This window comes from Phodopus roborovskii, unplaced genomic scaffold (genome assembly GCF_943737965.1).
Source record: "Phodopus roborovskii unplaced genomic scaffold, PHOROB, whole genome shotgun sequence".
Lineage (NCBI taxonomy): Eukaryota > Metazoa > Chordata > Mammalia > Rodentia > Cricetidae > Phodopus > Phodopus roborovskii.
In genome coordinates, this window is record NW_026125198.1 from 30,211 (window position 1) to 46,348 (window position 16,138).

Here is a 16,138-nt window from a genome sequence, read left to right on the forward strand (position 1 = left end):
ATGGACTGAGCATAAGGACTGAGAAAAGCCACTGTTTAGTTGATGACTGGCAGGTTACAGTCACCACTGGCTTGTGCTTGTGCTGGAAGGGGAAATTTAAATGTCAAATGTTGTTTAATGGGACATGATGAGGAAATAGAGGGCAGATAAGGTCCCACTGTCAAGCAGATTATGAGGGGTACAAGAGCCCAAGTATCATCTGAAAAAGTAAGCAATGGGAAGAACGGTTTCTCATCTAAGAAAAACTGTTCCAAGTATCATTAGGGAAACAAGAAGAATGGGGTTATAAACCATGATGATGGACGCTAACAGGTGGGAATTCTGGTCTTTCTTTGAAGAAGAATTCCAAAGAGGCCCTTATCTCACAGGACTGCAGAAGATTTACCCCCTTCCCCCTCTTGCTACACACAGGGTGGCTTTGAGAGCCTATATTGAGGATTAGAGGTTCCCAGAGTGGGTGGCGAGTGTGCAGCCCAAATTAAGTAAAAAGGAGAATGATACACATTGTGTTGCTCTTGCCCAAGAAACAGTGAGATCCAGCAGTTCAAAAGGTGTCACAAGTCTTACCCTACCTATTAACCATGTCTCTCTCTCTCTCTCCTTGCCTCTACTCTCTTCAACACGGCCACCAACAGCCTTGCATCAACCCAACCTTCCTGGTTGGAAAACCGGCTAAGACATAAAAGGAAGGAGCATTCTGGGCCAGAACAGCAGGCGCAGGGACTCAGTGGCAGACCATAGATTGGTGTGGTAAAGAACAAGAGAGAGGATGGGCTGAAGATAGAGAAGGGACTGGAGTGACCAGAGCCAGGCCACAAGTAGCCCTGATATCCCCATGAAGAATTTAGAGTGTCAGTCCAAAAGGAAAACACTAATGGTTTTAAATGGAGGTGGTGTAGTCTGTTTTGTACTAAAAGATTGGGAGTGTCGGAGAGATGGCTTAGCAGTTAGGGACATTTACTGTTTTTACAGAGTACCTGGGTTCAGTTCCCAGCACTGGTCTGCTATTCCAGTTCCAAGAGACCCAATACTCTCCTCTGGCTTCTGTGGATACCAGGCACACATGATATTCATGCATATATGCAGAAAAACACCCATACACATAAAATATAAATAAATTTAAACTAAAAAGTCACTTACACACATGCCTCTCAGCCTGGGAATGGGATGGGTACAGTGAAGCACAGCCATGCCATACCCTTGAGAGTCGCTTGGAAGTGGAGGCATTTCTTTAAAAGGCCATTGGCCTTTAGAGATCAGACGCCAATGCTGGCCAAAAAATAAAAAATAAAAAAATTAAAAAATCTATAATGTTCAAAGCAGCCATAACAATGATTAATCAATGCCTAGTCATTAACTGAGTGCCAACAACACCTACAAAGTTGCTTGATGGAAAGTAGGTTGAAGCCACATGACTAGACCCTTCTAGAGAAAAAGATGAACACGACTGGTCTGAAGTGGTAGGCAGCACACATGATACAAACTTGGAGGTCAAAGTCCCAGATCCTGCTGTTGGGTTTGCTGTAGCAGTGTGAAACAAATGACAAGGTATGGAATTTCACAAGCTGGGGTAGGGGTGGGGTAGTGGGACCCAGGGCTGTTTTGGGGAACACGGGCCATTCCATTGCACTTAGTTCAAATTCTCTCTCCTCAAAGTTTTACTGTCTAGCTGATTACTGTCTTCCTTCTCCTTGTGCCCTCGTATAAACAGATGCCTCCAAGCGTGAGGACAAGGAGGTGCTAAAATGTATACATGGGGAGTTCCGGACACCTTCTAGGTTTGCAGAACGTACACTCCCTCCCTCCCCTTCTCTCCTTCCTTCCCTCCTTCTCTTTTTCCCTCCTTCCCTACTCCCCTCTCCCACCCCACCCCCTTCTCTGCTTAGAATTTGGTGGTTTCAGAAGGCTGAGTTTTATCCTCGGTGCTGAAAACAAACTGAAATAATTTTTATTGATGGCTACATAATGGGCAACTTTCAATTATGAATAAAGTCTACTCTCCTTATCCTGCCCACCTCCCTACCCCATCTACCAACAGCATCCACTTAAATATCTGTGGTTCTCAACCTGTGGAGATATTTGATACGTGACGTATCAGGTACCCTGAATAGCAGAAATTTACAGTACAAGTCACAACAGCAGCAAAATTGCAGCTATGAGGTAGCAAGGAAAACAGTTTCATGGTTGGGGGTCACCACACATAAAGAAGTGTATTAAAGGGTGGCAGCATTAGGAAGGTTGAGAACCACTGTCCTAGGCCATCTTACATATTCCCTCTTCAGAAAGCCTTCCCTTTTTCTGGACTTGTTATGGCACAGAGTCCTGGCAGGCCTGTTTTATTTTTCTGAGTATACATGCAGCATCTGGTCCATTTTAATTCATCCTTGTTCTTCAAAGACATAGTCTTATACTTAGAAAGCCTCCACATGTTGAATTGTTGAAGTAAGCCACAGTAAAATGACACTCTTCTCCCTCCACCTTGTGAAGGGGGTGTGCTGGGAAATGTTCTCACATACTGACATTCGGCTGCTGTGGTGGTTTGAAAGAAAATGGCACCCAAAGGGAGTGGCTCTATTAGGAGGTGTGGCCTTGTTGGGGGAAGTGCATCATCATGGGGGTGGGCTTCAGGGGGGGTCTCTTTTGCTCAAGCTTCCCTAGGTATGACGGTCAGTCAACTTCCTGTTGCCAGCCAGCTACTCCAGCACCACGTCTGCTTGCACTCTGTCATGCTCTCCATGACTTGTCTGGCCTGCTTTCTTATAGCTTCCAGGACCACCAGCCCAGGGGCTAACCAGTCTGTCCCTCTCTAGTCACTGATCACATACCTGTCTCAACTTTCAACAGATGAGTATCTCAGTTGCCAAATGAAATGTTATCAGCTAAAAACTCCCTCCCATTTATTTGCAAATCACCCGTTCTCACCTTCTTTGCAGCTCTAAGTCTCACCACCTCAAGTTACACCCTCCACCTGCCTTCCCTAATTATGGCTGTGTATCACATAGCAGCACAATTGCTTTGAGGAGTACATTATCAGAGACTTACTCTTCCTTCCTTTGCAGATTTGTAACTTTATCTACACTCAGTAGTTTTCATCCACATTGACAGTCTGTTGTTTTCTAATACAATGATGGAGATTAAAAAAAAAAAACTTACAAGGTGTTTTAGGGTTTCTATTGCTGAGATAAAGTGGGTCTCTGTCAATTCAAGAGCTAGAGAGCTAGTTCCAGGACAGCCAAGGATACAAAAAGGAACCATCTCAAAAAAACAAAACAAAAACAAAACAAAACAAAACAAAAAAAAACCCAACATGACCAAAAGCAACATAAGAAGGAAAAGTTTATTTTGTTAACCCTTCTACATCACAGTCCCTCAATGAGGGAAGTCAGAGGGAGTAACTCAAGCAGGATAGGAATCTGGGATTGGAATTGATTCAGAGGCCATGGAGGGATGCTGCTATGTACCTGCTTGCTCCCCATGACTTGTCTGGCCTGCTTTCTTGTAGCTTCCAGGACCACCAGCCCAGGGGTGGCTCTGTCCAAAGTGAGCCTGATCCTTCTGTGTCAATCACTATTTGAGAAAATGTACCACAGGCTTGCCCACAAGCCACAAATGTGGGGACATTTTCTCAGTTAAGATTCCCTTTACCCAAATCACTCTAGCTTGTGTCAAGTTGGTATGAAACTAGCCAGCACACAAAATATAGTGTTTATTCATTAAATCCTTATCCTAATTATGTTTTCTGACAAACAGATATGGGTAAAACATGGAATATAAGTTGACACAAACACATATCTGAAATTCCCAGTTTCTTAACAGCAAATCTCTAGAACTCTTGAGACAGGGTCTCTCTATGTAGCCCTGGCTGCCCTGGAACTTACTAGGTAGACCAGCTGGCCATGAACTCACAGAGGTCTGCTTGTCTCCTGAGGGATGGGATTAAAGGCCATGCTAGGAAAAACCCTCTTGAAGCCCGCCACTGTATGGCACTTGTGAATGATAGGGATGCTTTCTTGGGTTACCACTTCACCGATGGCAGAAGGGCCTTCCCTATGCCATGTCACCCTCCCCTCTGCTCCTCTGCCAGGGCAATTCTACCAAGCCCAGATTGGAAAAGAAGGGGAAATCATAGAGTGAACACCACAGAAGTTGTTTAGACATAATCACTCACACAGGCCTCTTGATACAGTCTAGAGACATAATAAACAGAAGCTGTGTGTGGCTGCAGTCGGTGTGGCATCCATACTGTTTGACAGTAAACTTCTTTAAGAAGCAGAAGGACTGCACTCAAGAATGATGACAAAAGCATGGTGTATTAAATACACAAATGAACCTTTGTTTATTATCATTATCAACTACCAAGTATGGAATTATTGCTGGGGCAATCTACTGTGATTCTGGCAGCCTATTTAGCATCAGCAGCAAAACATGGGAGATATCCCACTTCTGACACCAGATATTGCGGTAAATAAGGATCAGGATAAACAAATAGGCCGAATAGATGTTTATTCAGGGAGAAATAACTTACAACCTAGACAGATGAACACCAGGAAATTCAACCCGATCCTCTCCTATCCGAGTCACGCCAGAAAGAGAGCGCCTTTCCTGGCCCCCTCCGACCTCCTTCCACAGGTCACTTCTGCCCATGGCTCCACCTCCCAATGGGCGTGGTCAGTGCCACAGAAGGACTATCTCACTACAATATTGTGCTCCAACTGTTAAGCCACTGAGTGATACGAATTTTTCTCTTCTGTTACACTTTTTTTTTTTTCCAAGATAGGGTTTCTTTTGTTGTTCTGGAACTCAATCTGTAGACCAGGTTGGCCTTGAACTCACAGAGATCTGCCTGCCTCTGCCTCCCAAGTACTGGGGTTAAAAGCATGCACCACTGTCGCCAGGCCTGTTCCACTATAATCTTAAGGGACCACTGTCATATATGGTCCATAATTGATCACAGCATCCGTGCAGCTTATCATGGTGCTTTTTCCTTCTCAATGTCCTTTCTACCTACTATTAGCCACACTCTGCACCTACTATAAACTTTCAGAGAGTCTCAAAAGTTAGTCTTTCTTTGACTCTGCATTTCCCTCAGGACACTTCCCCTACCTACTCTCCTCTATTCTTTTAGAGAACAAAGTCTTTTTTTAAAATGTTTTTTAAATTTTTTTTTTTTTATAAATGCTACTGTGCTGGCTAGTTTTATGTGAACTTGACTCAGCTGTAGTCATCAGAGAGGAGGGAGCCTCAATTGAGAAAATGCCTCCACACAATCCAGCTGTAGACAAGCCTGTAGGCTATTTTCTTAATAAGTGATGGTTGAGATCCCAGTTCATTGTGTGTGTGGTCATCCCTGGGCTGGTGGTCCTGGGTTATATAAGAAAGCAGACCGAGCAAGCCATGTGGAGCAAGCTGGTGGGCAGTGCCCCTCCATGGCCTCTGTATCAGCTCCTGCCTCCAGGGTCCTGCCCTGTTTGAGTTCCTGTCCTGGTTTCCTTCATGATGAACAGTGACATGGAAGTATAACCCAAATGAACCCTTTCCTCCCCAAATTGCTTTTGGTCATGCGTTCCATCACAGCAATAGTAATCCTAACTAGGACATCTATATTCTTGGTTTTTATGTGTGTGTATTTTTTAAGTATGGAGAATATAGGGTGGAGAGAGGGCTCCGCAGGTAAGAATGCTTTCTGCACTAGTCAGAAGACTAGAGTTCAAACCCCAGCACTCACATTAGGTGTCTCACAACTGCCTGTAACCTGTAATTCTAGTTCCAAACAACCTTATGTGCCTTTCTGGCCTAATACAAACACACACACACACACACACACACACACACCTTAAAAGCTCTTAAGATTATAGTTTAATTATAACATTTTTCCCTCCCAGTCTTCCCCTCAAACCCTTGCCACTCTCCTTCAAATTCATGGCCTCACTTTCTGGTAGACAGGATCTAATGGCGGGGAAGGGAACCAGGTACATTTTCAAAAGCACACCCACCTCCCGAAGCTTCCCGACGACCTCCCAAAACTCTGCCACCTTCTGGGGGCCATGTGCACAGCAGTGTGTAGAATGTGCACATGTCCCTTCTTAGTGTTGAAGCCTTCATCAGCCCCTCCCCCCTCTCTTGGGTGTTGTCCTTCTCCTTACAGCCAGGTTTAAAGGCACTGTCTACACATGGCCTGTTGAGTGCCTGAACTCTCCACCCCACTTCAATCTGGCCTTTGCCCTCTTCATTCCTCTGAATGTCCTCCAAGGTCTGTCTCCAGGCCCCTCCTGGGTGCTGAAAGCAATGCACACATTTTAATTCCTGGTTTTGGTCTAGTTCTCTATGGCATCTCACCCTCGCTCAGATCAGCCCTTTTCTCTGTGGATCGGATCTTTCCTTGCCTTTGGGTCCAGCCTATCTCCCATAGGCCTTTCATCCTAACAGTCAGTCAGTGGCTCATCTTCCTCTGTGTTCGCCTAAACACAGCTTTCCTAGAGTGTCCTCTCTGCTTCTATCCTAGCCCCTATCTGTCACTGCTGCTGATGTTTTTGTCCTCTTTAAACTTCAGGTCTGTCCACGCTAATGTGATACGCACCTATAATCGCAGTTCTCTGTAGGTAGGAAGTGGAAGATCGGAGGTTCCAGGTCATCTTCATATGGTGAGTTCCAGGTCAGCCTGGAATATATGATATTCTGCCAGAAACAAACGAGGCTTCAGGTCCATAAAGCCAGTATCAATTATAAACCATTTTGGCAATTATGGACCATTTATGCATTCCTCAGGCTCTTTACACTTAAGCCTAAAACTCTGATCTTCATATCTTTCCTTCTCGACTCTGCTCAACTCCTGCGGTAGGCAAGTATAGGAACAACTTAGCATCCTGGGACTTCATTTGGCTTGAGCAATACACATAACCTCTTCCTAGCAATGCACATAACAACCAGTTTGCAACTTGAACCCTCATCTGCATGAGTCTGTGCATATACTTATTTAAACAATACAAATAATTTACTTCCCCTAGTAATCCCTTGATAATTTCCTGTTTCTATTTAGACACATTCTGGATCATATCCTGAAGCCATGTGAGAGATGGGCTAGTAATGCTGTTTGGGATGCATTGCAATATGGCAAACTGTGTCCTCTGAATAAACTTTTAGGATAAATCTATTATCTTATGCCCATGATTATATGTTTACATACATGTGATTAAAACCACATGCATCATGGGAAAGGGACATGCTCAGTAGAACTGCTTATGTAACCAAGTCTTGCAGCTAGAATAGAGAACCACCCCAGCATCTCTCTAGCAAGCAGCTCCTCCTCCTAGACATCATTAAGTCCCAAACAGTAGCCTGGGGCCCCTGAGTACTCTAACCCAGGGAGCCTCCTGCTCACTTGTAGCATGTCTGATCCACACCATCACTTTGCTTAGTCTAAATAAAATTTCCTTGACACTACACAATCTGTTGGTGCATCTTCAGCCTTTTGAATAAGACATCAAAAAAGTGGACACAGTTGATCCAGACAGCAACCCTCTGTAACACTCTGGCATTGGCAACAAAAGGCCTTGACATAGTCACAGACCCTTGAATATTCTGGGTCATTCTCAACCCCTCCCTCCTTGCCACCATATTTGATTGTTCATTGAGACTTGAATTTTTGGATCTTCAAAATAGCTCAGATTCATCCCTTCCATCCCACAGTATTTCCTTCTCTGTTGTGCATGTCCCTCACTCATGACTTAGCAGACCCAGTGAGAGGCATTATAAGGAACTGCATTATCCAGTTGTGGGGCCTAGACATACAGTCACTAGAAAGCTGTCTCCATGCTGTATGGTGGGGTCTGAAGTCCAGAATGGCCATTCAGTAAGATTAATTTACATGGAACAGAGGAATTGAGAACAGTCTGGAAGCCATAAGTGTGAGCTAAAGTCCACAGGCTAGACAGATGCCTGCATCTGTTTCAATGACCTATCCTATGGATCCTGGGCCCTTTAAGTCTAGTGGACCTATGCAAATCACTACAGTAAAGATGGCCACCGGGTCCTGCCTGTCGATCACTATTGCTAGTGAAACAGTTCCTTGGTAGAGCATTGACTTAGCATGTGTAAGGCTCTGGATTAAATTCACAACTCTACAAAACAATATAAAGCATCCAATAGGATCTTGGAGAGCTTTTGGCTTAGGGTTAGAGCAGTTATGTAGCATGTGCCAGGCCCTGAGTTCTATCCCCGGTAACAAAATAAAAAATTACTTATACTATTTGGAGTCTGGCTATTTATTTATTATATTTATTTATTTATCCAAATTCAGGTATCTTAACTCCAAAAAGAACACTTTAAAATTATGCTGCAGCCAGAGCTATACAGAGAAACCCTGTCTCCAAAAAAAAAAAAAAAAAAAAAAAAAAAAAAGTTATGTTGCTACTTGCTGAAGACACAAGCAGTGCATACAAACCAGCTACACCCAGTACAAGTGGCTTCATTTCTAAGAGCACCAACCTGTTCTCACAAGGTAGGCTGTCTTGTCTTTCATCCCTGACTGGTCATTTGTAGTCCTGTGATGTCTGTGATACTCCACAAATCACAGGAGTCAGTGACTCCAGTTCATTCCATGGAATGGGTTAAAATTCAAGCATTCATTAGAAGGGAGGGTGTGTGTGTGTGTGTGTGTGTGTGTGTGTGTGTGTGTGTGTATTATATATGTGAGTGTGCCTATGTATGTGTGTATGTGCATGTATGAGTGTATGTTATATGTATATGTGTATGTATGTGTGTGAGTGTGTGTGTACATACATGTGTTGTATGTGCATGGATATGTAGGTGCTTGTGCCTGTGTGCTTGCATGCAGAGAGAAGCAGAGGAAAGTGTATCTGCCTCAATTGCTCTCCACCATATTCACTAGAGGCAGTCTCCACTGAACCAGATATTTTCCTTTTTGGCTCACTGGCCAATGAGCTTCCAGGATCCTCCTGTCTCCCCACCCTCCCCTTAACACCCATTACAGGGTCATCTGCAGCCATGAGTGCTGAGGGTAAGAACTCAGGTCCTCATACTTACAATACAAGCATTTTGGGCCATCACCCTGAATCCTAAAAAGCCTTTCTGAATGAAGTTTTGGATTTGGATTCCTAGTTCTCCTGAGTCTATAATACTTGTTTTTGCTTTGAGGCCTTAAACATGTGATCTGGCTGAACTCCTTGGTTCTTTGTGGAACTAACTCCTATTTATCCTTCCAAGCTTGTCTCAGATGCCAAGTCCTGCAGGAATCCTTGCTAATGCCCCCACCCACCAGGTCTGAATCAGGACCTAACCTTTACACTTCCTTGATGGGAGATGTCATTCTGTATATGTTTGTCATACTGGTTAATGAATAAAGCACTGTTGGCCAATAGGAAAGGAAGATAGGAGGGACTAGGAGACAAGGAGGAAGGAAGAAGGAGGAAGGAGGAAGGAGGAAGGAGGAAGGAGGAAGGAGGAAGGAGGAAGGAGGAGTCAAGATGGAGAGTCTGGAGAAAGCAGAATGCCGGCCGGCTCCCCAGTAAGAGAAGACCACGTGAAAATACATAGATCAGCAGAAATGGGTTAATACTTAAGACAGAGCTAGCTGATAAGAAACAAGTAACTGGCCAACAGCATAATATCAAATACAGAGTCTCTGTGCGTTATTTGGGGCTGGTGCGGCGGCCGGACAAGACCAGTGGCAGGCGGAAAAACCATAGTCTTTACACTTCCTGTTGTGGTTAGACACAGAAATAATAATTTCTGCTTTTCTTCTGTTTGTTTTGTTTTCATTTTTGTTTTTCAAGGCAGGGTTTCTCTGAGTAGTTCTGGTAGTCCTGGAATCCAGAAATCTACCTGCCTTCGCCTCCCAAGTGCTGGGATAAAAGGCATGCACCACTGCTACCCAGCCTAAAGCATTTTAAAACACAAAATGCAATTTATTATCATTTTGTGAGTAGGATGTGTGAGTGCAGGCCTGCGTGTGAGGAAAACTTTCAGAATCAGTTCTTTGCTGCCACCTTAGTATGTGATCCTTGGGCTCATCAGCAAGCGCTCTGCTCAATGAGCCATCTTGCCAGCTGGCTTAGCTTTTCAGTTCCTCATCCACAGAACCTAGAACAGTGCCTGTCATACAGCTGTTGAATTTCTTAACTGCATTAGAGCTCAGGGCATTACTCACGTGGAGGAATATCCTTCTGATCCCCTCGGAATCCAGGTCCATCATCTCAAGGAGAGCCCTGAACTCAGGCTTCAGGGCCCCTCCCAGTCCTTTCATGAGAAATGTTTGTTTCCTGTGCTTACAGCATTCCCAAGAAGCTCCTTGCTGGTGATTCAAGTACTGCTATTGTGGATTCTGTCATTACAGTGTTGCTGGAGAGCAATCACATCAAAAGCCTTCACATTGGAGATTGCCTTTGACCCAGTGGCTTCCCTTTGAGTCATTTATACTAAGATAATAATGAAGATAATTAAACAATAATTAAACAGATTTGCCTACAAGAATGTTAACTGAAGCCATTTGTGCTCCCCACCCCCCATAGGAGGATAAAAGAAAGAAAGAAACAATCTAAATGTCTTACAAAGAGAATTCTGGTTTGGATAATTGCATCAACTGTCCAAAAGTGTCCATGTGGTAATTGAAAATTTAACTACAGAAATGGGTTAATTATTAATAATCTACTGTAGGCTTTTATAATTAAGCTACAATAAAGAATCATAGTACTATATTACTTTATATAAAATGGATGTGGTATGTGCACAGAAGAAAATCTCAGATATGGAACAATTACTCACTGAGCAGCGCATTGAAGCAGGCTTGTTTTCCAACTACTTGCAGGTTTTCTGGGTTTTCTAGTAGCACATGAATCACACTAGTGATGACCTTATGAGAAGAAAAGTTTGAAAAAGCTTGGATTAAAGTTCATTTAAGCCCTCGAGGTCCAGCTCCATTCATAGGCATATATATATATATATATATATATATATATATATATATATATAAAATTTGGACAGAGAACAAAAAATATTAAACCTCATTATTCATTAGGCATGTGTTATATGCCTGGTCTTGTATAAATATGAATTTTGTCTACATTTTTTTTTACTTAATTTTTTTCTCAAATTACAATTTTATTTCTTTGTTTAATAGGCAGGAGTCCCTGGAGATGGCTGGGTGTGGAGGACACTGTGTGGCAGACAGTTCTCTCTTTCTGTGGTAGCTTCAGGAGGTTACACCCAGGCTGTGAGGCTTGGCAGCATGGTCTTCATCCACTAGGCCATCCCATCAGACTCCATGTTTTCATTGACAAGAAAACTGATATCAAGGGGTGTCTGGACCATAGATGGAATCCATTCCATCTTGCCAACTGTTCAGAGAGCTCAGAGCATTTCTATTATCCTTAAGACATTTTAGTTTACTAGCTACAGGTTGCCTGGGCCTCAGTGGTGAATGGCTATTATCTAAATAACAATAGGCTTGAGCCCCTTCATACTCACCCTGAAGGCAGAGAGTACACACGCAATTAGGGAGTGCCTCCAGGGATAGGGGAAGTGATTGCTATTTGCCCTTTATACATAATAATAGGAGTCCTCTTCAATTGGCCCCTCCTTTGGTTAATTACTTAAATTTGGAGGTATGAAATAAACAGGGCATTCAGTATGGACAGAAGCCTCCTGATGACTGTCCTGTGTCTCCATCTCTTAATTCTGTCAGATAGCCTTTCCCTAATCCACACTCCCTGACTCAGGTGAGGACCTGGGGCTGCTAGGCTGGTTCTGATCGCAGCCCCACAGAAACAATTTCCAACAAAGGGGGGAAATACCTGTACCTGAAGTCAAATAACTAGTTACAAACTCCACCCAACATGCTGACCATCTGCGAGTATGGCTCTGTCTGTCCCCAGGAGCATCCCTCCAGCTACCCTCCCTCCCACCTAGGAGCCTCTGATCCAGGCCAGCACCAGCACTAATACCTGTGGAAGCAAGCCAGTCCCTAAGAGCATCGTCCTCTGATGTAAGCCCACCAGAGGTCAGTCATCCTTGCATCCAGGAAACCAGATCAAAGCCACGGGGAGTTTGCCTCATGGGGATTAAAGGATAACTGTGTATTTGTCTGAGGGTTGGCCAAGAGTGACAAACACCATGTACTGGCTGGAAACATACAAGGTTGGGGATTTTTGGACCCTGTGGCTGGATGTGTGCTCTTAAAGGCTGATTTCTCGGGACTTTGGCTATATCATTCCAGGAAAGCAAGCTTTGATGGACAGACTCTCTGAGGGCCTGTCAATCTCTCCCCTCATGATTCTGATCCAGTGTGGATCATATTGCAGGTTTGAAGTGGAAGGGATAGAGGCCTGTATTTCTAATGTCCAAAGGTTTCATGTCACCTCCCTTCACAGGGAGGGAGATATCCTTATGCCTAAGAGGAGAAAACTGGTTCTTAGAGAGAGCTAAGTTCTCAGACTTGAGTGGCTTCCTTCATGGGACCTCATCAATCTCCCCCCCACACCACACATAGCTTTAAACCCTGAGGAGTATATCTCTGATTCCTAGGAAATTTATGAAGTGTAAGGGAATACTTTCTCTGACAAAGAGGCTGTCTTCCCAGGACAGGATCACAGAGGTCTGCTTGGCTCACCTGCAGGGCCTTTAGCCTGGCTCTGGAGTTGGAAAATCAAGCCCATAAAGGGGCATTGATTTCTATTTTAATTTCTTTCTATTTCTTCCTATTTTAAAAAAATGTTTTGCTTATATGTGTGCCATGTGTGTCCAGTGCTCATGGAGTCCAGAAGAGGACATCAGATCCCCTCAAACTGGAGTTACAGTTATTAGCCACCATGTGGCTGCTAGGACTTGAACCCGGGTCCTCTGGAAGACAGCCTGTGCTCTTAACCCCAAGGTCACCTTTCCAGGTCCAGGAAGAAGCATTTTTTGATTTTGATTTTGATTGATTTTCCCCCAAATAAACTCCGAGGGTTGCAGAGCACCGTCTCCAGCCACAGGTCTCTTAGAGATTACTCTCTGTGTTCTCTGAGAATCTGTACACCCATGTGTGTCTCAATTGTGAAGGAGAGTGAAGGATATCAAACACATTTCATGAACACCGAGAAGTAGGAAGGTTGCAACTTGAAAAAAAAAAAAAAGTTTCTCAGTTTCCACTAACTAAAAGTTATTGAATAGTGGTGAGGAAGTGTAGCAAGCTCTCTTGTTGGACTATCTTTGAACTGCCAGCCCAAAAATAATGATCTGGAGACTAATTATTAATTATGAAGGCTCAGCCTTAGCTTAGGCTTTTCCCCAACTAGCTCTTGTAACTTAATTAATCTATATTTTTTAATCTACATTCTGACATGTGGTTTGCTTACTTCTTCTTAGTTGGTTGGTGAAATCATTTGCCTAGAATCCTCCTCAATCTCTCTCTCTCTCTCTCTCTCTCTCTCTCTCTCTCTCTCTCTCTGCCTGGAAGTCTCACCTATTCTCCCCTGCCTAGCTATTGGCCATTGAGCTCTTTATTAAGCCAATCAGAAGGCTCCTAACCCTAACCCTTTATGGTGTAAACGAATGCCCTGAAACAAGGAAAGGCAGGAAATGCATAGATCTCCCCCACCTTGTCTAGCTCCAGAGTAGGGTCTCTCACATTCCCTCTTCTCTGACAACCCACCTGGGGTTGTCACCTCTTACTATTGTCTTTCCTCTGTGTTCTCATAACATAGCTCAAACATGCATGTGCACATGTGCTCTCTCTCTCTCTCTCTCTCTCTCTCTCACACACACACACACACACACACACACACACACACCTTTGCTGTGGTAGTTTGAATAAAATGTTCTGCATAGACTTGGATATTTGAACACTTGGTTCCCAGTTTGTGGCATTGTTTGGGGAGGTTTTGGAGGCATGGCCTTGTTTCATGTTTGCAGATATTAGCATTCAGCTTTCTCCCTCCCAGCCATGATGGATTCTTATCCCCCTGAAACAAAATAAACACTTTCTTCCATAGTCACTTTTGTTACCATGGCAACATGGTAATAAATACATGTGCCCTCCTATATGTACATATATAAGCATATATATGTGTGGATGTACACTAATATATCTTTGTTTTGTAGAATGTCTTTCAAACTAAACCTTTTCCATAGTACTACAAAAATGATGACGTGTCCTTTAATATGTTGTATCAGGAAGCCTATGAGATCAGTTTCTCTCAATATCAATGCTTTTATATTGATCGTTTGATTAACATGGTGTCTTTCAGGTTCTTCTGTTCTGTAATTACATTTTCCCCATTAAAATTAAGAAGCAATCTGTGTGGGTCAGCAGTTAAGAGCAAGTAATGCAAAAACCAGAGTTCCATTCCTAGCACAAGCATCAGATAGCTCACAGCTGCATGTAAGTCCAGTTCTAGGAGATCTGATGCCCTCTTCTGGACTCCAAGGACAACACACACAAACACACACACACACACACACACACACACACACACACTACTCCTTACAAAAAACAAAAGGAGTTCTCTCTGAGCAGATACTAAGAGTCTGTAGGCAACCTGTTGTACATTAAGCTTTTGCTCACTATGTTTTAACACACATTGGTCATTCTTGCCTGGATTGATTATTACAATAGTGGCTGCAAATAGTGACCTTAAAATGCTGTCAACATTAAAGATTCTATAGGTCACTATTTTTTTCAGTTTACTATAATAGATACTGTCATGATTTATGTTCAGGTTGTCCAAGAGTTGACAATGGCTTCACTTACTTCCTTTTACAGAAACTCACTCTCTGAATTCCTCCTTACTTTCTGTACATGGTCAACTTCCACTCGCCACTCCCTAGAAATCGAATGTGTCAAAGAGCCTGGGTGTCTAATAAAGACTGGGATTGAGCTGGGCATAGGGAGAAATGCCTTTAATCCCAGCACTGCAGAGCAGAGGAAGGCACATCTCTGTGAGTTCAAGCTCAGCTTGGGCTACAGAGTGAGTTCCAGGACAACCAGGGATATGTAGAGAAAGCTTATCTCAAAAGGAAAAAAAAGACTGGTTCAGTTCTTGGTGGGCGAATCTCCTTGCTTATAGGCCTTTTCAGCTTTCATAGCAGAAATTAATCATCTCAGAAGGGTCTCTATCAAAATCTGAATACACTAGCTGCCTCTGATGCCGAACCAAAGCCCCAGTGTTTTCTTGTCTTCTGTCACATTCTTGGTGCCCAGTGCTGTGTGCATTCTATCTCATACACACATTTTAAAGGCTGTTATATGATCAAGGAACTGCATTCAGCAAGAGGTGAATCAGCAGGACGAGCTGTCATTTTCTTCCTTCTGCTGCGTTCAGTACTCATCTGAAGTACAAACTCACTCTTTTTCATTTGGTTTTAATTTTTTAGCGCTCCCCCCCCAACACACACACTGTTTTGTTGATAAATTTTACAGTTCTAGATATTTAAAACATTAGCAGTGTCCTAAAATTCAAAACTATACAAAAATGAATACTCTGAAAATACTGATATTTTGAGGGATAAATCAATCCCTCAAATTTGTGCTTCGAATTTTCTTCGAATCGCTGCTGGGAATACCCTGCTCCAGCGGGATTTGCTGGGCTTTCCACGGGTCATTCCTCCCCTGTTCTCCACTGGACCCTTAGGGTGTACTTGCATGTCTTTATTCCCCAAACAAGCTAGCTGAGCTTCCACCGGAAGTACGCCAGAGCCCTAGAACAGGGGCTGAAGTCAAACACTGCTTCTGCGACTTTCACAGCTGTGTCATATGCCTTAGGAAAAACACCTGCTATGTGGTAACAGCTATCAAATGAAATGAGGAGACCTTTGTCACAGCCTCTCTCCTCACCACTCCATGTGAGCTCCCAGCACTTACCCATGCCTGGCATGACGTCCCCAGCCTTTCAGGGTCAGTATTTGTACAGTACTAATTACGGTGGATTTTTGGCAATTACAGCCACCTCCTGATTGAGACCTATGGGAAGCGGCTTCTCTATGGGTGGAGAAGGACATCTGGAAGGCAGCCACACCCTGTGAGTGGGATTGGGAAAAGCCTAGGTGGAAACAAAATGCTGGGTGGCTCCTTAGAAAGAAACCTAATTAGAGCCTACTCTCCCTGATATCTTGCTTCTCATATTCAGGGTGTATATACCAGTCCCGA